The 18,500-nt window shown below is 34.7% G+C and overlaps 1 protein-coding gene across 1 annotated transcript in view; it reads left to right on the plus strand.

The window, feature by feature from the left end:
- Nucleotides 1–5,605: 5,605 nt before the first annotated feature.
- Sema3a (semaphorin 3A) overlaps nt 5,606–18,500 on the plus strand; it is a 540,175-nt gene continuing 527,280 nt past the window's right edge. Inside the window, exon 1 of the mRNA XM_029567263.1 lies at nt 5,606–5,856. The gene's annotated coding sequence lies outside the window, so the exon portion shown is untranslated. The remainder of the gene's footprint in view (nt 5,857–18,500) is intronic.

The raw sequence follows: 18,500 nt of genomic DNA on the forward strand, positions 1-18,500 counted from the left end.
GTCTGCGTGTGTGTGTGTGCACACACGTGCACACACATGGACACATGCAGGTTCTTCTTTTTGTCTTATAATTACTGTATCGTTTTATTGAGAGAGGCAGACAACTTAAAACAGATTTCTAGTGTTAAGACTTTAACACTTTGCCTCACTTTTATTACATGCCACTGTTCATGTTTCCCAAAGAAACCTTTTCCAATTCCACTTGTCTAAAGGTGTATTATCCTAGACTTCTAGGGTCTACTAGCTAATATCCTAAATTAATCTACCAGTTAGTGAATACAGAAAATATTGTATGTAATATGTTAATTTTCTCCTTCAATCAGAAATACTTTTAATACAGTAAAAGTTTTATAAAGACTACTTTACATATTGGCCAGAAGAGTGTTTGGGAAGATAGGGTCCAATGAAGGAAGAAGATAGATAACATGTCATTCTGCAAATTATGCCTAGTCTAATAAAAGATTTTCTCAAACAATTGCTGGACTCTCCACACAATTTTCATCCATTAATAATTCTCTGAATGATTTTTTTTCAGATTTATATGTAGGCATATTTCATCCAATCCAATCCTACCAATCTTTTGACACTTGTCATATACTAGCAATGTGATTCTAAAAATTAATACAATATTCATGTCTAAGGAATCAAAATTTTAAAAACTTTTTTGTTTTGAGTGCATGACCTGATGGAGTTGATAAACTAGTACTGCTGCATGCAGCAATGTTGGAGACACTGAACTAACTAGGTTCTTTGGCAATAAAATCCCAGACATCAGACATGGAGTAACAGAATTTGGTGTTTTCCTTCCTGGTTTTGGTCTTGTTTTTGGTTCAATATTTTCTCATGATGTCTCCATTCCTCTTTTTCCCTCTTTTTTTTTGGAATGACAATCTATGTATCATTGCATGTTAGAAGTATGTAATTTGCATTTTGATTTTGCACGGTTTACAATCTAGAAATTGCTTTTTGTCTCAGAAGAAACTTTGAATGTTGGACTTTTGAACCATGTTGAGTTTATTAAAGACAATGGAGATTCTAAAAGTTGGATTAAATCCATTTTACACCATGCTTTGGCCATGAGCCTATGGGGGTCCAGGGGTGGAAAGTGGTGGTTTGTATAACAATTGTCCACCATAGTCTCAAGTATTTTAATACTTGGTTAGTTGGTGGCACTGTTTTACAATGTGGCCTAGCTGCAGAAAGCAGTTAAAGGGGCAGATTTTGAAGGTTTATAGTCTTGCCCAACTTCCAGTTTTGTTTTCTCTCTGCTTCCTCTGTGTATTTGAGTATGTGACTGCTTAGCTTTCTGCTTTGACTGCCTCCTGTCATGTCTCTTCCTCCATGACAGACTTAGCCCTTTGGAACTGTAAGGCTAAACAAACTTTTCCTTCTATAAGTTGCCTTGGTCATTGTGTTTTATCACAGAAACAGAAAAGCAACTAATAGAATTATCAGTGAAAAATTGCCAGCTGACCTCATGGGACTAGTGAATATGCAAAAACATAAACTCATATTCTATTTTCAAAAGTCATCTCACCTACCTAATCCACACTGGAAAGAGGACACATTTCTATAAAAGATATGGTGAACCTCCTGCCACAGCCAGCTCTGTATGCTTTATATCCTTAGGCTAATGAAATCCAGTACTGAATCATGGCTTATAAAAATGGAGGAATATGGAGTTTTTGAAGGAATTCATATTCAACCTGTTTATATTTGGGACCTAGATCATTTATGTTAGAAATGCCAATTTGCTACTCAGGATTAGCAGAAAATATGCTGTTCTACTTGTACTCAGAAATAAGCAGTTTGGAACTGAAATTGTTTTATCACTTGGGATTCAAAATTTTGACTTGAGTAAATGTGTTTAGCAAACCATCAAACCTTAAACTATACAATAAAAACCCTTGAATTTTGTTTTCAATGACATAGTATGTTAAGTGTTCATATACAACAAAAGGTTTATTTAAAAATATTTTATATTGTCTTAGAATTGAAAACTATACCTGAAATTTATTAAAATTATGTTATTAACATCAATTTCACAGCCACTGTCACTATGACTATAGTTGTATTAATAAAAACCAGAGGAAAAATTAGATGAAGTGGGAAAATAAGCAGAAGAAGTACGTATATTTAGAGATGTGGGGTTTCTGGGCATCTGCTTGTAGAAAATTTTTGATATTTAGTTTCTTACAACACAAAGCAAAACCTGTCAACACTGGACCATTTGTTCATAAATTAGATGATATTTGTTAAAAGTAATTCTCTTGAGTATAGGCGTGCATGATAAGTTGTAAATAAAATTAGAGATAAATCAAATGAAGTCTGTATGCTTCTCCAAATCTTAGCCAAATGTAGGTATAAAAGTTAGAATAAAAGCTCCCTTGGATATTGTTTCTTGGGATATTTCCAGTATATTCCATGTTTAGTCAAAATATAGAAAAATTCAATAAAAACCTTTATGATATTTTATGTGAAAGTTGAAAATGTAAAAGTTGCTTTTCCAGTGAATGTCTTTTAATTTGAAAGTTCTGATGTATAGCTAAAGCTTATAACAGAGTTCAGATACTCATAAACTTTTACTTAAATATAAATGAAAATTGATATTACTGCCATGTAATACAGTATTTCTGCAGTATATTTTATGTTTTTTCTGTAGTATTAGTTCTTAAAACTTACTATGAACTTCTGCTTATAATGTCTTTGATATATAAATATTTATACATGCACATTTACATACATAGTCACAAAGACACGCTCAAACATAACCCTCCATTTTGCCTCATATCATAACTATACACAAACTGCATTTATGATAAATTTAGTCCTTTTCAAATTGCATTAGCTCTTTGGTTTGCACTGAAATTGCAAAAAAATGTTTCCTGAGTTCAGTTTTCTCTCTTTCGTGTCACATTTCTATCCTCATATCTGTCTGTCCACATTTCACTTTGTCTGGCTACTCCACTGACTTTTCATGCTTACTTTAAAAGTTATTAATGCAATTTTTCAAATATATTCATTCCTGTTATTTTAAATGGACTGATTAAGAGGATCATTTACTAACTGGTGAGTACAATTTTTATAAATGCTTAAAGTCAAACACTAAATCATGTATGCTTATAGTCATCTGATAAGTAACAAGTCTAAAGTTGCTCAAGATCAAGAGTTTTATTTTATATTTCTCTAAACTATTTTTTAATGTCAGTCTCATCATTCAAATAATTTATCACTGAAGTACATATTACTTTACCACAAAGAAAAATAAACTTCTACAAAAAGAAATACTTATTTATAAGGAAATTATGAGATAGATAAGAGATTGTAAATCAGTGAACTTTGGACCACTTACAGAAGCTCAGAAAATAGATCAAACATTCCATCGTGATGGTAATAGTCGTGATTTTTGAGACAGATTCATATTTTGTAGATGAAGTTAGCCTAGAAATTTCTGTGTAGCTCAGATTGGCTACAAATCCTTGCCGATTATACTTCTTCAACTTTCAAAGCCCTGGATTTAACCAGGATCCACTACCCTTGCTGGGATCAAGCACCCTTACCATCGATCCCATTCTTTATACTGCTAGTCTAATGAAAATCAAAAATATATTAAAGAAATATTTGTTTCAAGAATTTTAATCATAAGAAAGTATTTCAATAAATAATTTATTAGACTATTTTCTAATTACTTTTTAGAAATATTTTATTTATTATTTTTATTTTATGTGTATGCGTGTATTGCTTTCATGTAGGTAAGTGCATCCGTGTTGTACATTGCCCGTGGAAGACAGAAGAGGCTTTTGGATCCCCTGGACCTGGAGTTATGAACAGCTGTTAGCTGCCATGTGGATGCTGGGATTTGATCCTGGGTCTTCTGCAAAAACAGCCAGTGTTCTTAACCACTGAGACATCTCTTTAACAACTATAATATTTTCTTATTATTAAAATACTTTATTATATGTTTTCAGGCAATTGTTGACTTTATATGCCCTCAGTTCTTAAATGGAGCTTCTATTACTGAGCTGGACTGTATTTTGAAGACTTGTTTAGACACATCATGATAGAATATTTAATTCTAACTCACAACTTCCCAGAGACATAGAAGCTTTCTTTTTCTTTCTTCATTTATTATTTTTATTTTATGTGTATGTGTGTATTACTTGCACGTAGGTAAGTGCACCTGTGTCATGCAATGCCCACGGAGGACAGAAGAGGCTGCCGGATCCCCTGCAGTTGGATTTGTAGACAGTTGTTAGCTGCCGTGTGGGTGCTGGGATTCGAACCCGGATTTTCTGCAAGAACAGCTACTCTTCTTAACTGTTGAGCCATCTCTCCAGCCCAGGAGTTTTATTTTTCAAATGTTCTTATGAAAGAAATAAATAATAATCATTACAGTTTGTACTGGCTAAAATTAGCCTACATAGAGACTGTCAGGAAGAATCCAGAGACAGACTGAATCAAATACTGCTTTCAACTGAGACCAAATGTGTGATCTTGAGTAAAGGAACCTCTTGGAGATACTTTCTCATACAGTTTTAAAAAAAAAAAAAAAAAGACTTAAAGGTGATAATAGTATAACTGACCCCAGGATGTCCTTGCAGAAATCAAATGAGATGGTGCGTGAAAACCTCTTGCATGATTTCTGGCACCAGCAACTGTTCAATTATCATCACCATCATTATCATTAATACTAGTTAGTAGTTGCAAATCATTTAACATAGGAAAGTGACTCCATACAGGGAAATAGATCAAACGGTTCTGGTCTTTAAATGTAAATTGTCCTTATTTTTTTTGTTTAATGAATTCTCTTGTTGAAGAAATGACATAGAAAGCCCTAGAGTTTCCATGGGCTAAGTTACCTTATATAATAAGGAGTATGCAGAAATACTTACAATGATGACTTTTTTTCCAAGCAGTTGGCTTTAGTCACATTAAAAAAAAAAATGCTTAATGTCAATCTGCCCAACAGTGTAAATCTCTTTAATGCAATTTAATTCAGATTAAAAAGATAGCTTTGGCTTATGAAGCCAGAGTAAGGGATCTGTTTCAAATCTGTCACGTTAGCACGATCAATAACCCACTATGGCACTGGCCCATGATTGAGTAGTTTTAATTAAGTTCTCTCAGGGTATTGGGTAGGATAGTAATCTTTCATTAATAGTTTAAAGGAATATTACAAATATCTCTATAACTTTTTGTAGTTCAAGCATCCTTCTTTTTTATTGAATTTATTGTTTTCCTTGCCACAGAGCAATACCATTTGGAGAACTCTGGTTCCCAGGAGGTTTATCGCTACCCTACTTCCAGCACTATAAAACAGAGGCCTGCTGTTTTAATCACGCCTCTCTCTCTCTCTCAATGTTGTTTGCGCCCTGGTACAACCCATCTGCCTTGAATCTAGTGCTCCACTGGGGCTGCACACATCTGCCAGCCAGACTACCTTCATACACAATTACTCAATCCACCGTAAGGCTCTTTAATAGGAAACAAGTGTGACAACGGCAAGCCTCTTTTTTTTTTCCTCTCTCTCTCTCTCTCTTTCTTTCTCCTCCTCCCTCTTAAACCACAGAGTCAAATAGCTCTAATAGAGATGAAGCTTGATAGATCAGCCCAGGTGTAGGTGAAATGGTAGAGCCTCAGGGGTAATAGACGCAGTGCTCTCAAGCTGAAGTTTAGCACTTTTGTCCTGACGGGCTCTCTAGCAGCCCAGCGACCGGCAGCTCCTTGTACAGTTACAAAGTCAACATGCTTCTTGCCGCTCATATTTATGCTTAATCCGGAGGGCAACCTGGAGCGAGGTAAGAGCAGCAGATCAGCCCTTGGACTTCAGTGCAAGGACTACGGACAGCAGATGCAGTAAGTGGAAATTTTATCTTTCCTTCTTTTACTTAAGAATTAATTGTTTACGCTCAGGGAATCCTCTGAAGACTTTGCGAAAGGGAACCAGCAAAAAGTCCATGTTCCTTACCCTGTGGGTTTCCTCTGGCTTCGTTTTGCACAGTGTGCCAGCACTGTCATTGGATCTTAAAAACTCCACGAGTGACTCCTGATTCAGAAGGTCTGAAATGTGTTGCTAATAACAATGCTAAATCCATCCTGAAGCCTGGCATCGTAGCTGCTATTTCTGGGTGACATATCTTTTATTACTGTCAAAAATGTTGGTGACAAGTGCATTGTCACAGTTCTCAGAAGACAGAAGAATGTCTTTAAGAAACTCATACCCTTCTTGAAAGTGAATTTCAACTTTCATGTCAGTCTATACTGTTACATCCTTGTTGATACATTGATATGAGGGATTTTCCTGTATTTTTTGCTGAGCATACTCGTCCTTGTGTTTGCCTGTTACCAAAGACATGATCCTGAAAAATTAAAAGCAGTATTGGATTGTAGCAGCAATGACAATGAAAATAAAATTTTAACACAAACAAAACAAAACAAAAGGTCATTTGTCTACTATCTTAGGAAGAGTTATTAAAAACAGATGTAGGAAACCTCAAGTTTGACTTTTCTCTTTCATGCTTAGTTTAAAGCAGCCTTCACATTGCGTTTACTTTGCATTTACAACTTTGGATTCACCATTAAACTATGCTTGAACTTGAAGTTCAGATTTGATCTAAGTGAAGCTGTGTACTTTGAGCCCTCTGCTCTGAATTTTACTTGGTTATAGGGAAACTTTTACTACTACACCATATATCTTGAATTGTGTTAACAAGCTCACTGTGGTGGACTTTCAGGTGGAATGTCCGCCAATGTGAAAGAACGTGCTTCTTGTTCAAATGTATGATGCTCTGTGTAGGAAATAAACAGAACATAGGTCCTGACAAAGATTACGGTTATTCTACTTAATCTAATTTTCAAATATTGTAGAAAAACATGATCTAATTATAAAAGAATGCAATGAAAACTTTCAGTACATCATCATTTCTATTTATAGTCTCGAGCAGACTTTTTAAAAATTTAGACTTCTCATATTTGAAGAATTAGTCTGAAAACTACTGTCATCTCATAAGACAATGTCTGTGTATAGAGTATATAAATAAACTCAGACAAAACATTGTTACATTATTTAACTAATTCCCTATTGAAAAATGTTTTGTTTTCTTACTATTATAAATGGACTTCATTGAAAATGATGATTTAAAAACCATGGTGGTAGAGCCTCGATGTCTCCTTTGTGTATATTCAAAAATGATTTAGCCTGGATAAAGTTGTTGCTATGAGAGGTTTAATTCATTACTCTTAGTTAAATCTATTTCTTTAAGGATTGTATTTGACATTACTGATAGCGGAGTAAATGCAGTTTAAAAGTCATTCTTCATGGAATGCTTTAACCAACAATTGTTGGCACTGAATAGCGGTCAATGTCTACCCCCTACAGGGAGAGATTCTAATTTCACTATGCCTTCTTTAGTATATGAATACTACAGAGTACAGTTCACACATAAGAATGCTGTAACTGTGTCAGTTACTCCAACACGTGCCCCTTAATGAGAAGGTCAGCCCTGTGATTAACAGGATGCCTGTTTCAGAGGCTGGACCTCACTTCAGCACTGCATTTAAATTTGCTTCTTCTTGATTTATTCATTTACCTTTCAAAGAGCAATAAAAATGGAGTGGTCCGTACTCCATGTTTTATACATATTGTGATTGTAATTTTAAAAGAGATAGAAACATATCAATTTATATATTTAGTTCAATTAAGGAAAAATAATGAAGTGAAAAACCCATTAATGAATAATAGAGATCATGTGGATAATGAATGAAATTTTCACTTTTTATCCAAATGGTTAGAATATATAACCCTTGCTTGAGTTTCAGTTAATTTAACAAATCTCTAAGAGGCTTTGTGGATAAATGTGTGACAAGGAAATTTCGATGTTTAAGCTCATGATTAAATGCTAGCTATATTCAGAGGTGACTCAGGAACATAATGGTTTTTCATGCCATGGTAAAATTCATTGAAGAATTTTGCTGAGAGGAGTTGAAGATGATTATAATCTTATTGCTAACTTAAAGAGGTTAGTCATTGAAAAGCTGTAACAGTGGTTCTGTTGTGATTATTCCAAGTAAAATCTGTTCTAAAAGCATAAAGACTATCTACCTTAAAAATTTTAAATGGTTCTTGTTGACTGAAATTGCATTTTGATAATATGTTCAAATTTAAGCCATTTATAAATTTCATGATACTTAAATATAATCTCTAAATTTTATTTATATGTGTATATAAATAAATGTGTAATTAAGTAATACAATCAATATGATTATATGTATGAGAATTTCTATATATCTGGAGAATGTTTTTAGAATTTTACTTTATTCCTGAGAATCAAATATTATATAAAGTTATTTGAAAGATGTTTTTTAAATTTTTTTTAACCTTATGTCTACATAGAATTTAATAATAATATCATGTTTACCTAACACTGAAAGAATCAACTTAATAAGTGTGGGGAAACTATGGGGAGAGTTAAAATTTTAATATAATGGTTGCAAAAGGAGACTTTCATGGTCAGTCAAGGGGAAGGCAGTGTGCTAAATAATAGTCACATGACTTCCTAGTTGCCTCACATATTACTAATGCCCATAGCTTATCTCTCAGATCTCCTTCTTCTCAAAGTATCACTTCCCTCTGAATTGGAACCCTGCTAATTTCAGACAGATTTCAATGAATTATAGCAACTGGGCACCTGCAAGGTAGCAGACACCAGCCTTAGCACTTTGTGTCCATGACTTATTCACTCCTTAGAGCCAAATAAAGCATATTCCTATTCCCATTTATAACTGTGAATAGAATGGTACAGAAATGGTCCAATTCTTGTTCACAGCAACTGAACTGTAGAATATGGGCTCAGATTAGCTTTTCCTGAGCTGAGACATTTCCATCTTCTTTCTACCAAGCCCTCTTCTGTAGAAAATGACTTAACTCCCAGGGCAAAAATGACTATCTTTGGCAACTACATTGAGACTATTTGAATTTTGAAGGGACTTAATGATGAAAGTCATTACTCCAGCAATCATATTTGAATGCCAAGCAGTGAGCATGGTTCTACATTATAACATTATCAATGGGAACATAGAGATCCTGCTACTTTTCAAGTTTTATCATACATAGTGAATAATTTGTAATTATATCCTTCCATTCTTTCTCTGTTGCTCAGTATTCATTCCTGTACTATGGCGTTTAAGAAGTTTATCACCTCAAAGTATTTTGAACAGGTCACAATAGCCTCAATCACAGTCATCAAGACTGAAGGAAATGACCTATAGACCATCACCCTCAAAGATTTTCAGGTATCAGTTATTCAGTAGGACTACCTGGATATTTATATTATTTAATTAAATTAATTAACTTATTTATTTTGGTATTTTTGAGACCTATCTCTGACTCCCAAGTGCTAAAGGCATGTACCATCACACCTGGCTTTTTAAATTTTTTTTTTAATAGAATGAAGTGTTTATTTGGCTTACAGTTCAGAGAGTTAAAGTCCATAATGGCAGGGGGAGGCATGGTGGAAGAAGTGGCTGGGGCAGAAACCCTAGTGATCTCACCTTCACGCAGGCAATGGAAGCAGAGAGCAACTGGAAATCTGGAAAGGCTTAAGAAGTCTCAAAGCTCACCCCCAGTGACTTGCTTCCTCCACAAGGTTGAATTTCTAACATCTCCCCAAAGAGCACCACCTACTGGGGACAAAATGTTCAACTACTTGCAGCCTATGGGGGACAATCTCACTTAAGCCACCACATTCCACTCCCTGACCACCATAGGCACATGATCATATGAGCCATTTAGTTCATTTTCAAAAGTTACCATAACCTTTACAAGTCTCAATACTATTCAGATGTCCAGAGAATCCGAAGTCTCTTCTGGGACTCAAGGCACTCTCTTAACTGTAAGCCCAGTTCAGAGGGCTAGAGTTCATAATGGTGGGAGAGGCGCAGTGGTAGAGGTGCCCAGAGCAGAAAGCTGAGTGATCACATCTTCAAGTAGGCACAGGAATCATAGAGTAACTGGAAATCTCTGGATATTTATATTTTAAATGTTAGAATCCCATGTAGACATTTTATCAATCTGCTGACACACTCTCTTCTTAAAACAGAACAACATAAATTATAGATTGTTTGTGGAAAGTTTGAAAGCAAAATATTCACGATCTCATATTTCATGATATAATTTTAATGTCATGAGTCTGTATATCTTCTCAGATAATCTAGCTAAAGAGAGATTTTGTCTCTTTTGTAGTCCATATTACCATAAATTTTAAATTAAAGACACTCTTTACTTTTATAAACATGAGAAGATATATGCTAGACAGATGGAATGACCATGAGGAGCTTAATTCAAATTTAAACAAACTTTGTCCATTTTCTTCATAAAAGTTAGTAGATGTAAATGTTCCTTTAATACTTATATTTCCTTTGGTTTGAAACAATTATTTGGTGAAGATTTTAAATATGATTGGCATGAATAAAGCCACTCTTCTATATCTTAAAAAGAGCTGAAAAGAAGATATTTAAAAAATAATAATTTCAAAGTCCTGAAGAATGAATGCCTAATAACAGGATCTAAAGTTCAAAATATTTAAACGACTGGCAGTTACCTTAAAATTGTGATCAAAGTCTTCTGTTACCACTGCTAGTCAAAAAGATCAGCAGTCTAACTCCATGAAGTTACACTTTATCCTCACAAATCTATTTTGTTTTTCCCACCATGTTTGTCTGTAGGAATTTCTCTTCCTCTCTTCTCACCTCTTCGCACTTCTCCTCCCCTCCCTTCTCTACTTCTCTTCTCTGTTCTCCTTCTCCTCTCCCCTCTCCTCTTTTGTTTCTTCTCTTTCAATGCTCCTCTAACGTCGAACTCTAATATTCCCACCAGGGCATCATGCTAGACATAATTTTAATGGTGAGTACAATTTTTTCAAGTTCCAGACAAATATTAGGAACAGTACCAATGTAGACACTGGCTCCTGGACAGATCTTCTAACTACATCTGGGGAATTTTCTGTCTCTGTTCACTTCCACAATTCTGTACATCTCACAAACCCAAAACCATGATCAGAAAGGTCAAGTCAACTCATTTTCTATCCTTCTTCACATGCTGGGATCTTAGCCCCAGTTCCCCTATATGAGTCAGACTTCTGGCCATTTCTGTAACCAAAATCTGAAAGTTTTGATTTCAATCCTATTAAATATTAAATGCTTCCCTTCATTCTACACCCAAATATACATGCTATTTGCAAGGCTGGCTTTGAATCTTTAAATTGTATTCTGAAACACATTGTAATAGCTCTATTCAGAGTAGACATTTCAAGGTGTATATAAATCAGAATTCAAAGAGACAGCAAATTTTTAGTCAACTTCTATTTTACTCTTAATCTTGCACATTTCATCTTTAGATGGAGAGAACCAAGAGAAATGACTAGGTTCGGTTTGTATTTCTGTTAAATTTTTCAGAATTTAATATTTTTTCTGGTGTAGTACACTAATATTCTTGACTTTCATATAAGCTAATAATTTTTCTGGCATAAAATATTTTCAGATACATGGGAATTTATTTTCCTTATATAAATCAAATATTATCTACTTATACTCTACTGAATTATAAAGCTAAGCTCCTATAGATCAGTGAGTATGAAATTAATACTGTTTTCTTTTAGAAAATTAAAAGCTTGTTTTCAAAATTAAGAGAACATTTATTTACCATTGATCATATAAAAATATTTTGAAATGCAGCATTTTGAATTTTAAACATTAAGACCAAGAGTACTCATACATACAAGATTCTTACAAGACTTACTATGAGTTTCCATGTAGTATAGATTTAAATATTTGTTGTGATTTGTGTTATGTTACATGAAACAAAATATATATTTGTTACTTTTGTTTAAAAATTAAGGATATTTATTTGAAAAATCTTACTTGAGCTAATTTTACTTCACAAAGTTAAATAAATAACTCTTTTTTGGAATAAGAAACACTTCTCAAACATTTTTCCAATCTGGAAACTTGTATATGATTCATGTGTTTAGTGTTTTTGATGAGTATCTTTTCTGCCCCAACACTGAAAAGTGTAAAGGGTAAAACAAAGTTTGTAAAAAGCCCAAATCCTTACATGCTGCAAGTGAGTCTACAATAGCGAGCTCTTGAATGAGGCCTGGTTTAACACCCAGTCACAGCCAATATTAACGCAAGGTGAAAAGAGGAAAATCGTTAATACTGGAGAAGATTTCTTAAAATTTACATCAAATATATATATGTATCTTTGGTCTCAACTACCCAATGAAACAATTTGGTAAAATTTAACGTTTTTTAAAAATTTCATTTCTTTAATTATAGTAGAAGCATGCATCACTCTGATCAAACCATTTATCTGACATGAAAATTTGAGTAATATGACTTGATCTGCAAGCAGTCCCATTTTTCTTTAGGATAAAAAAGTTTATGCACATGAATTCAAAGAAGAAACATTAATTTCATAACTAATAAGTGTTTGGTGGGCTGCATTACCTAATTTTTCTTATTACCTGACAAAAGTAGGTTTTCGTTTCCATTTTACAGATGAGTTGCATTTTATTTCCTTGAGTTTTTTAATGATAATAAATCAGCAAAAATATTTCTAAAGGACTAATCTAATACTGAAAGCAGTAAGCCTGTACAAACATATCAAGATGTTTCCAGGGTAAGTGAGTTGTAAGGGAAACTTTTCACTGTTTTTCTGGTTCCTTACACTGGACATCAGAGGTTGGAACTATTTTGATACATTATAAATTTCAAGAATGTACTATGTTCATTTTACATTATCATAACAAAACCAAAAAGACTCAAAGAAGGAAAGATTCATTCTGTTTATGATTTCAGAGGTATCACTCTAGTATCGATTGCCTCATTGCTGAGGGCTTGTGTTGAGGCAAAGCCGGGTGCAGAGAGCACACAGGGAAGCAAAGCTGCTTACCTCTGTGGGCAGAGAGCACAGAAAAAGAGTAAGGGACAGGTACAAAATATACTTTCCATTGGCATATGCCATTGACCTATATCCTCCAACTAGACCTCTCCTCCTGGTTCATACAGCTGTGAATTCCTCAATGATTAACCCATTAATGAAGGTGGAGCCTTCCTGATCCAATCCTGACCTGACCTCAGAACATTGCTTCCCTGAGCCCCAACCATAAACCATAAACACATGTCTCTGAGAGACTTACCACATTTAAACCAGAATATGAGCATATGCACTTTATATATGTGTTGTATCTGACCTGAAAACTGCTACTGTATTCTGTAGTATTTCATGAAATGCCAGTTCTTTTTTAAGTTTTTAATTGAACTTTTGTGATTATCATACAATACTGTTGATGGTGTTTAGATCCTCCCCCCATCTACACATACTCTGCCACTGCCCCCCCACAGTTTAATGTGATTTCATATCTATCTATCTATCTATCTATCTATCTATCTATCTATCTATCTATCATCTATCTATCTATCTATCTATCTATCTATCCATTCATCCCATGGAGTCTGATTTGTGTCTCCAAATGTCCTTCAGTGCGGGTTCATCCACCTAGAGTCCCATCCCTGGAAGACACTGCCTTTCCCTCTCCCAGCAGCCAAAAAATTGCCAAAAGTTCCATAGGTTGGGTTGGGATTTCTTATCCACTTCCCAAGGTATATGCTTGGATTTTGTCTCGTTTGAACTTGAATAGGACTTGTGCATGCTGTCACCATTGCTGGGAGTTCACATAAGTAACTGACCGGCTGTCTAGAAGGCTCTGTGTGCTTGTGGTCATCCACTACTTCTGGCTCTTACAACCTTTCTGCCTCTTCTTCCCCAATGATTCCTGAACAGATGGAAGGCAGAGGTTTGAAATAGCTGTCCTATTCAGGGATAAGCCTCTTGCTCTCTGCCTATTTTTGGCACTTGTATGTGAGTGAATATGCTAAAAATAGCTTCATTTAAGAGAAATTATATATTTTCCCACCAAATCTTATATTTTGAGTAAGTACACTAATTTCAGTATTGCAATAATATAATGAAGAGTTTGCTCTCTCTCTCTCTCTCTCTCTCCATATATAACTCACACACACACAAACACACACACACACACACACTCACTGGGAGAGATGGGGCCATGAGACAGGGTCTCCCTGTAGCCCCAATTGGCCAGGAGCTCACTATGTAGACCAGGTTGGCCTTGAACTCACAGAGATCTGCTTGACTCTGCCTCTAGTGTTAGGACTACAGGTGTGTGCCACCACACCCAGCACAAAATGCAATTTTACTTCATTAAAAAAAAATCTGTGGAATGATTATGTTATTTTATATTATTTTAGTTTATTTTTTTTTCTGAGAGAATTTCTGATAAGCATCTCATGCTGACCTGACAGTCCCTCCTACCTTTCCTGCTGAGTGCTGGGATTATAAAAGTCTGGGATTATACGAGGCTGGGATTATATGAGGCTGGGATTATATGAGGCTGGGATTATAGGTATGAACAACCTGCACACAGTTTCTTCATATGACTTTAAACAAACTAAGAAAAAGAAAGCATATCACAAGTTTTATATATACCAACTGGAAGAATTCATTCATTAAAATATTTGTCTTTTGGTTTACTTTGGCCTTCTAAGGTTTTGCACACTTAGGTTAATCATTTGTAGTTTTTTGTTTTTATGGAAACAATGCACATTTGTTATTATTTAGTGTATAAATTTAAGCAATGACTACAGCTACCAAAAGCATCACACAGAAGTCAGAATTCTGGGTTAAGTAGAATATGTTTACAATAATGTTATTAACATTTTGAGATATGGTTTGTGAAAGTCTTTAAAATTCCTTGCAAATATTCCTTATAATCATTATAAAACTGACATGATTTTATTAATGTGGTTTGGTAATATAATGTTTGAAAGAATTTGTGAAGTGTTTCGATCAACCAGACTCACAGAACTGTCATTGACTGATAAGAAAAGGAGCGAGACGTCAAGATGCAGACAATGCAATTTTAGTCTTCACCTTAGCCCATCAACCGAGTCATAAGCAGACAACATTATATTGAGGTAGAGAACACTCAATAGGTTAAAAGCCTTCTTTTCTAGAAATGTGACCATCTCTTGAAACAATGGAGACACAGTTTCTAGATTTGCTTTTCAAAGAAACTCTATCTTAGAGTTTAGAGTTAGTATCAAATAGTAACCATTCTCTTTGCCTTGATTTATTGTAGTTGTCAAGGATCATATTTTTGTTGTTAGTAATTTTTCCTTGAATGATGTAGTCAACATTCTAAAAATTCAAGAGGAATAAATCTAGATAGTTAATAAAATATCAGACAATTGCAAAGAAATAGAAAGTATATTGTTATTCTTTTATCTAAAGGAAAAATAACACAGAGGTTAGAAGTTATATTTTAAGGACCAGTATGATTTTTATACTTTGTCTATAAATCCAGATCATTCTTTTTTAAAGTTATATTGATTATATAGAGAGTTACTTGGAGTCATTTATATTTATGCTTTTCTATGCACAGCATTGTAAACATTTCTTTTCTTTCAGTGAACAATCAAAACTGCACATAGTAAGAATAAGTATGTATTATTAGGGATGTACTCTCCGCTGATAGAGTACATGCCTAGCACACATGAAATCTTATATTCAGTCCCTTGCACAACATAGACTGGGCTGGTGACACATGCCTGTGATACTAACACTTTCAGGAGGTGGAGGCAAGAGGAGCAAAAGTTGAAGGCCATCCTTTGATGCATACGAAGTTCAAAGCCAGAGCAGGCTAGAAACACAAGCAGCAAAAATGTTAGGAAGGAAGGAAGGAAGGAAGGAAGGAAGGAAGGAAGGAAGGAAGGAAGGAAGGAAAGAAGGACGGAAGGAAGGAAGGAAGGAAGGTACCCAAACAGTAACAAAATCTTTACATGTGACAACATTAGGAAGTACCAGGAAAGGTCTAGTTAAGAAAACATTCCAAAGTTCCAACAGGATTTGTTTTAGCTGTTTATATGTTATGGCATTCTGATGGGCTGGCACTGCATCTAAAAGACCAAAACTCAGATTCTACTTTGTTCTGAAAACAACTAAGCTTCACAGAGACTATGATATTTACTTCCAAAACTCAGAATGCTAGTTTTGATTACCAGCTTTGATGTGGGAAGAGGCATTAATTAGTAAGCTTCAGGAGTGGTATTCAGGTGTGGCCATGATAATAGTGTCATATGTGGCTGTATATGAGATCAGCTTTCCAGAGGGGATGGAAGTAAATGGCCTTTATAGAAGGAGGCAGTATTGACAGAGTTTTCTTGGTAAGTTCCAACAGTAGTAATCAGTGTATAAGGAACCAGTTACTTTTTAGAAGGGAACATTTATAATTTTATCAGTGCTAATTAGTGAATTTTTTGTTTGTTTTTGAGACAGGATCTCCTTGTAGCCCCAGTTGACCTGGAACTCACTATGTAGACCAGGCTGACCAGAATCTCACAAACATCCACTAGCCTCTGCCTCCAGAGTCTTGGGATTAAAGGCCTGTGCCACTAGATCTAGCTTAATTAGTGAGTTTTAAGAGCACCACTAAAAATTTGGAATAACCAAAAAAAATCCACCAAGTATATGTGTCCATTCAAACTGAATCAATTTATGTTTAGGCATAGATGTCACTGTAATTGTAAAGTGGCAGTGTATTTACATGTGCATGTTGTTTTGTAAAGAAAAGATAATTGGGGCTGATGAGATGGCTCAGTGGTTAAGAGCACTGAATGCTCTTGCAGAGGACCCCGGTTTGATTCCCAGCACCCACATCATGGCTACTAACTGTCCTTAACTCCAGTTCCAGGGGAATCCGAAGCCTTCTTCTGACCTCTGCGGCACTGCATACACAGGTGCACTCACATACGTGCAGGCAATACTCATACACATAAAATAAAAATAATAAATAAAATATATTTTTTTAAAAAAGGAAAGATGATTAACCTAAAGTTCAGATGTGCAGTAGCATGGGCTTGGTGAATAATAGTAGTGCTACTGATACACTCACATCAGTAACTCCAGATACTACCATACTGTTTTTGCTTATAAAAAGAAAAAATTTGAAATAAATGTATATAGTTTGTCTTCTAATTTTAAAAAATACATGCACATATGTTTTCAATTATATTGATCAAAAAGAAGAAATAAAACAATCTAGATATAAACTTTAACTAGAACTTATATTACTGTCCTGAAGATTTATGCTAATTGTTATGTTAATCTTATTTTAATTACAATGTTAATCACGACAAAATTGATAAACCACTCTTGGCGATAATTAAATATCTCTCATTTTATTTTAATATTGAAAATGAGGGAACTGATTCTTTCAGCTAATTTTTAACACTTCTGTTAAAGGACTATATTGAATTAAAGAATTAAAACTTTTTTGCATTTTAAATAGATATTAATGTGCTTTTTTTCTATTAAAGGTAATTTTTCATTCTGTCAAAGTTATAGTCACCATAATGAAATGGAGACAGTACGATGTAATTTGCTGAAAAAAGTGAACTTAATTTATCCTGAATTATATGTAATAAGAAAACCATGAAACCATATCAAGCATTATTTAAAGAAATAGAAAAAATCATTACAATTATTTCACATTGGATTTTTAAACCAAAGCTATAAATTTTTGGAAATTTTGTCAGAATATGTGAAGGTTCCACTCAGTCTTTTGTCTATTATACACTGTATTTTATTTTTCAGATACTGGATTTCAAACTCAGTAGTACTGACCATCTTAGTTTGGACGAATAATACACTTAGGGCATTGCCAGATTTATTTCTTTCAGGAACGCGCGTCAGTGTTACAGTATAAGCTTTGGGGTAATGTTTATTTTTAATTGGGTTTGATGTCAGCCTGTGAGTTTCAGGCCATTAGTAATTGAGACACATACAAAAAGAGCTGAGAGTAATGAGACTTGGAAGGTAGGCGATTCCCTGAAGCTTTAGATGGTCACAGCATCTCAGTGGTTAACCCAGTGCTTGGGGGGCTTTCTCTACTTGACTGGTTGGGGAGAAAGACCACATGAGGAAAAATATGATAACTAGCAAATTTCGAGTGCCATAAAATTTACCTTTGATATTCTTCCATAACTCTTCACACCTTTCCGAATGGAGCGTTAATTTCTCTTCACGGTTTTCAACATCTGACCCTTCCCCACTCATGTACCGCTCTTGCTCCTGGCCAGGACTCTGGCTTTCAGTACATTTGCGCTTCCTAGTATTCCCTACTGAGCTTGCTTCCCGTTCAGCTTTGTCTATTTTATGATCTGAGTATTTTGAACCTAAGCAAGATAAGAACCTTATTAAATGAAAATATTCTGTCAAAGCACTTCTCACGTTTACTTTGAACGGGTGTACCCCTTGTCAGTGTTTTACCTTCTACTTTCCAGGTGTTCTCCTACAATCCATTACCCCCAGATCCTCCATCCCAAGCATATCTTCCTTCCAAGTTTGGTTGGAAAGTTAGGGAGAG

This window comes from Nannospalax galili, unplaced genomic scaffold (genome assembly GCF_000622305.1).
Source record: "Nannospalax galili isolate Female #2095 unplaced genomic scaffold, S.galili_v1.0 scaffold639, whole genome shotgun sequence".
NCBI classification, from domain to species: Eukaryota; Metazoa; Chordata; class Mammalia; order Rodentia; family Spalacidae; genus Nannospalax; species Nannospalax galili.